The sequence below is a fragment of the Sus scrofa genome, chromosome 1 (assembly GCF_000003025.6).
Source record: "Sus scrofa isolate TJ Tabasco breed Duroc chromosome 1, Sscrofa11.1, whole genome shotgun sequence".
In the NCBI taxonomy this organism is placed as follows: Eukaryota; Metazoa; Chordata; class Mammalia; order Artiodactyla; family Suidae; genus Sus; species Sus scrofa.
In genome coordinates this window covers 7,935,477-7,941,565 of record NC_010443.5, presented here as the reverse complement: position 1 = coordinate 7,941,565, position 6,089 = coordinate 7,935,477, and positions in this window count along the sequence as shown.

Sequence of the window (6,089 nt, the reverse complement as noted above, 5' to 3'; positions counted from 1 at the left end):
CAGCCAAAAATGTAAGAAATGGGTACTACAGTCACGCAGCTGATTAATAAAAAATAGTGATATTTTTCTAGTTCTTGTGCTTTCTTTTATTTGACGGCTTTTTAAAATTTGTACTGTATCATGGCCTATTTTCTCATTCCAAATTCATATTTTCACTATTGTATCTAATTTCCTGTTAAAATTTTTATATTCTTCTTCTTTAAAAGGACCACTCCCAAATTGTGTAAGCTTCAGGCCCCACAAAACCAGATCCACCCCTGCCCTTGGGTGAAAGAGGGGATGACATTCAAGAGAAATGTGAGACACACATTTTCCTACTGGCAAAGAAGGGGAAAAAAATAAGGTAAAAAAAAAAATCCTAACAGCAAAATAACTGAAGCAGGAAAATCTGAAAATGGCTAAAATTCAGCAAAGGAAAATGAATACTCTAGCCTCTGGGTCTGCATCCTTCGTCCTCAGCAGTTTTCCTTTTAGCATCAATGGCATCCTCAGGATCCACCCTGGATGACAGGCACTAAATGGGCTTCTAGAAAATGTCCATCAATGTCCTAATTCGGAACCTGCCTTCTCCCCTTGCAAGAAGACCCCTGGATCGCCAGGCCAGATGATGAATCCCAGCCTCTGCCTTGTAGTCCCCCAAAAGATGGTTCATCCCCTGGACAGAACTGTCCTCCATGACCAAGTGGGGGCCCAAGGTCTCGGGACCTTGTGACTTGTGTTTCTTTTTCCCACCACGAGGATGAAATTGCCCTGAGCCTTGACCTTCTTCTCCATCAGTGGCTGTGTCCGTGTTAAGCACAGAGTATCTCTTCCAGCCCAGGTCAGGCGAGAACATACCTGATCCACCTGTCACTCTTGCCTATTTGATTCCATCACGCAAGCAGAAGAGAAATGGGCTTCCTGTCCAGGCCGAAGCGTTCCCTCTCCCCGGCCCATCTCACCTGCTACTGGGCCTTGTGTGAACTTAGTCCTGCCCTGCTAACTCTAGCCCGTGGCTCTGACATCAGCTCCTGGCCTCCCTTCCATCTTGGCGTCTCTTCAGACTCCAATCCTGGCTTGGGAAGTTGCTTTTGCTGTGTAGAGTCAGCCTTCCTGCTCCCTCTCCACCCAGAAACAAGATCACGGGCCTTATGGAGGTCCCTGTACCTCACAGACCCTCCTGGGTCCCTGCCTCCTCTTGCTTCTCTGTGCCTTGACTGTGCTCATGTTGGGGTCCCTGACTGCAGTTGCATTGCTGCAAACTTTCTACCCAGGCTCTTCATAGTTGTCCATCTCTATCTATTTGATTCAAAATGTTGATCTGGGGCTCTGGGGCTCCAGCCCCATCTTTTTTCCATGCTTGACCAGCTCCCAGAGCCCAGGCCAAGGCCAGATCCCTGGAGCCCCCTGCCAAGGAAGAAGGTGGCGCACACATGGTCCAGTTTTGCTGTTTCCTCCAGTCTGAACATTCATGTGGCCCCAGATAAGCACATCCAAGCTCTTGCCCCTACTCCATGGAATTTCTCTGACTTGCCTCCCACTGGTGGTGTGACCACACGGTTTGGCAGCCACGTTTGTCAGGATAGAGGAGTTGGGAGATATCAGGCCCATTGCTAAGCCTGAAGCTATGACATCCCCAGCACCCTGTAGCATCCAGTTTTGTTAACCCTGGTTCACCCAGCTAAGCTCCCTCCTGGTCTAAAATCAACCAGCTTCCCAAGACCAAAAATGCCACGTGTACAAACTTGCAAGAGATTATTCACTCTGCAGGCCTCACCATCTGACTTTCGTTTTGTCTAGGAACATCTGTATGAAGGTCAAGTGTGAAAATGTGGTCACACACATGGATCCTTTCATTGTTCTGCATTTCTTGGTGGCGACATATCTCCATGGGCTTTCAGAATGAGAAGGCACAAATGACTGGAGTAGGAAAGAGAACCTTCTAAACAATTTATGTTTAAAACAAACTTAATCCAGACACTTTGATATAAAGCAAATTAAGTAGAAAATTTAAACCACAAAATGTAGGTAATTTCCCAAACACAGCCTTTTGTTCATTGCAGAGATGTGTGCCAGGGTTTCATCAGACCTTGAAAGTGTGCGAGCAGAACTTGCAACATCATGCTGGGAATATAAATTTGTACAACCACTGTGGAAAACTGTGGAGATTCCTCAGAAAACTAAATATAGAACTACCATATGATCCAGTGATCCCACTCCTGGGCATATATCCAGACAAAACTCTCACTCAAAAATATACATGCAGCCCTATTCACAACAGCCAAGGCATGGAAACCACCTAAATGTCCATCGACAGATGAATGGATTAAGAAGACATGGTACAAGTATACAATGGAATATTATTCTGCCATGAAAAAGACAAAATAATGCCATTTGCAGCAACATGGATGCAAATAGAGATTCTTATACTAAGTGAAGTAAGTCAGAAAGACAAATACCATACATATCACTTATATGTGGTATCTAAAATATGGCACAAATGATTCTATCTACAAAACAGACACACAGACATAGAGAACAAGGGGGAAGGAGGAGGGAGGGGCTGGGAGTTTGGGGTTAGTGGATAGAAACTATCACATTTAGAATGGATAAGCGATGAGGTCCTGCTGTATAGCTCAGGGAAGTATAGCCAATTTCTTGGGATAGACCATGATGGAAGATACTATGAGAAAAAGGATGTGTATGTATTATGAATGGGTCATTTTGCTGTACAGCCAAAATTGGCGCACCATAGTGAATCAACTGTAATAAAATAATAATAATAATAAAACAACTTAAATGGGCTTTCGCATCAGGTACCATGTCTGAGAAGCTAAGTTAAAAGGCTGATAAAGAATAAAGATGATACAAGTCCAAATTCGAACTTTGAAATTTCCAAATTCTCCACCTCAACTGAGTTCCGATCAGTGAAACACATGAGAAATGAGGTCTTAATCTTCCTGGGACAGGACAGAAAGGAGACGTGTAGAGGGACAGGAAGTAGTAACTTCCTGGATGACAGAGTTCCCCTGAGCTTTCTCCAGACTCCCCCAGAGTCTCACCTGGAGCTGCCACCAGTCGTGAACAGATACCAAAGATCACACCTGGTAAAAGAACCCTAGACTAAAGCGAGACGTAGTTTTAGAAAATAATTAATTCACAAGCGACCGATCTAATAACCAGTCTTTTCTAACCGCATCAACCTGTGACTCTAAAATAAATTTGTCTTCCTTTTAAAATATTTTTATAGTAAAGATTCCTTAGTGCCTTAATTGCCAGTAATAGCATCCCCCAAGTATGTCTTCCCAGATATTTTTTAGCAGGTTTTTAAGGTACTACTTACGTTGGTTATCCCTTGTTGCATAACAAATAATCACAAAGTAGTGGCTTAAAACGACACACATTAGTTTACAGTTTCCCAGGAGTCCAGAATCTGAGCATGGTTTAATTGTGTCCTCTGCTTCAGGGTCTCCCATGGGCTGCAATTAAATTGTAGGGGCTGGGGTCGCATCTGAAATCTTCATTGGGGAAAGATCCAAACTCAAGTTCAAGTGATTGCTGGAAGATTCAGTCCCTTGCTGATTGTTGGCCAGAGGCCACCCTAAGTTTCTTGCCTCCTGGGCTCTCCGGCATGGCTTCTTGAGGGCAAATCAAGAATGCAAGAGAGTCTGCCAGCAAGACAGACGTCACAATCGCATGTAACCTGATCAAAGAAGAAACACCCTAACCTTTGCCATACTCTCTTGGTTAGAAGCAAGTCACAGGTTCTGCTTACACCCAAGGGGGTTGATTACATGGGTGCAAATGCTGGAGTAGCATCATTGTGGGCCATTTTATTTATTTATTTATTTTTTAAAAAGTTTTATGCCCTACCTGTGGCATAGAGAAGTTCCTAGGCTAGGGGTTGAATTGGAGCTATAGCTGCTGGCCTACACCACAGCCACAGCAACTCAGGATCCTTAACCTACTGAGCAAGGCCAGGGATCAAACTCACATCACTAGTCAGGTTCTTAACCCACCGAGCCACAATGGGAACTCCCGTGGGCCGTTTTAGAAGCTGCCTGCTATACCAAAATGAGTCACGAAGATCCCCTGGCTTATTTCCTGGCTCCCACCGCTGCTGTGACCACCGCCTTGGCCGCTGAGGACCCTGGCAGATCACCACACCAAGGCTCCCAGTCCCCACGGCAAGAGTGAGACGGGACTCTGCCCACGGTGACACTTCACCCAGAGCCCTTAGGATTCGCAAAGTACAGCTCACAGAGTAGCCCACAGCAGCTCCCGGAGGGTCTGCTCTTAGGGCTCAGACGCAGGCCCCAGCCTGACCCCGGGGTGCCCTACCAGAGACCCCTCCCCCTGCGACCCCGGATCCCTGCCACACCCACTCCCAGAAACGGTGCCGCTGGCCTTTGCGTGGTCTTCCTTTCCCAGACGTCTGCCCCCGGGGTTCACCTTCCCTCTGACAACTGAGGTGGGAACCCCCAGTCCCTCCCAGTGGAAAGCCCCTTCCCTCCCAGGGGCTGTGCTCTGGCTCCGGGGTCTAAACAGGACCATCAGAATCCATCAGACGTTCCAAAGCAAGAGAGCCCCAAATCCCACCCCCACCCCGCCACCCATTCCCGCAGCCCTACTCGTCCAGTCCTGGAAAACACCCCCCAGACGACAGGAGCATCCAGCCCAGGGTGCGAGCCACGCCATTGCCGCCCTTCTCATGCTCTTCCCTCCAAGGTCAGGGGAAGAGACCATCAGCCAGACGTCCCCACTCTCTTTGTTTTTAGCTCCAGACTCCTGGGAACAAGTGCTTAAGTGTGTTTGGGGGAACGCGGCCCCTTCCCCAAAGAATAATAACGCTTCAGCATAGGACAGCCCTGCTGGGGGCGGGGGGAGGTCGGGGGTGGGTGGGGGAACAGTGCCAGTAACATGCCCAGTTGAAACAGCTGACCACAGCATCTCAGCCTGGAGTAATCTCTGTCTGGGTTACTTTGCTGCATTCAGGGTCTCCTCTGGGCAATGGGCAGGCAGTCCTTCTGGAACCAAATAGCTCTGGTAGACATATTCTCATCTCTACCTCAAAAGACAAACAACTGGAGTTCCCATCATGGCTCAGCGGGTTACAAACCCCACTAGTATCCATGAGGAAGTGGGTTTGATCCCTGGCCTCACTCAGTGGGTTAAGGATCTGGCATTGCTCTGAGCTGTGGTGTAGGTCACAGACACCGCTCAGATCCTGGGTTGTGGTGGCTGTGGTGTAGGCTGGCAGCTGCAATTCTGATTCCACCTCTAGCCTAGGAACTTTCATATGCCGCAGGTGTGGCTCTAAAATAATTTTGTTTTTTTAAAAAAGGCAGAAAAGATAAAACACAAAAAAATCGTTTGGGGCCCCAGTGTATCTGTCTTTCCGGCTGCCAAATGAGGCCGAAGTCTTGCCCCATCCCCCAGGCACTCCCGCTCCCCACCTGCACCCCAGCATTCTCGCACAGCCCCCAGAGAACTGGGTAAGAAGGGGGCTGAGGCGTGCCAGCCACGTTATTTTCTTGGGGTATCAGGTGCAGTAAGTTGGTTTTCTTTCCACGTGCTCAGTGGACCCTTGTTCCTCCCAAACTTGCAGTGGAACTTTCTTCTTCTGTTCTGGGATGCAGTGAAGAGCCTAGCAGTGTTCGTGCACCCGGTTCCATGTAGAAACAACCCGTCCCCGGGGCATCGTCAGCACCACCATGACACGAAGGCAGAGTCCGTGGAAGGAGCAAGGGGCAGGCGTGTCCCGCTCGGGTGGAACTGTCCCCTCCCCGGAAAGGTCACACACCTCCAGCCCCAGGGAAAGAGGACACTTGCGTGATGGCTGCTGTCCCCTCCTCCCACCCTCCGGGAGGAGTTGTGCTCCGTGGTGTGTGTCCCTCCGGGTGGGGGGAGAGGATGGTTGAGAGGCGGAGCAGGAGGCGGTGGGGGGATTCTTCTCTGTGGTCGGCAAGCTGGAAGGGGGCCCAGACTCCATCGGAGGGAGGCCTCCCATCCCGGTTGTGTGGGAGGGATGGAGCGCGGAGGCTCAGGATGGGAAGGGCTGGGGACTAACACTTCCCGCTTCAGCTTGGTCTGTGAGAACGAAACGATGC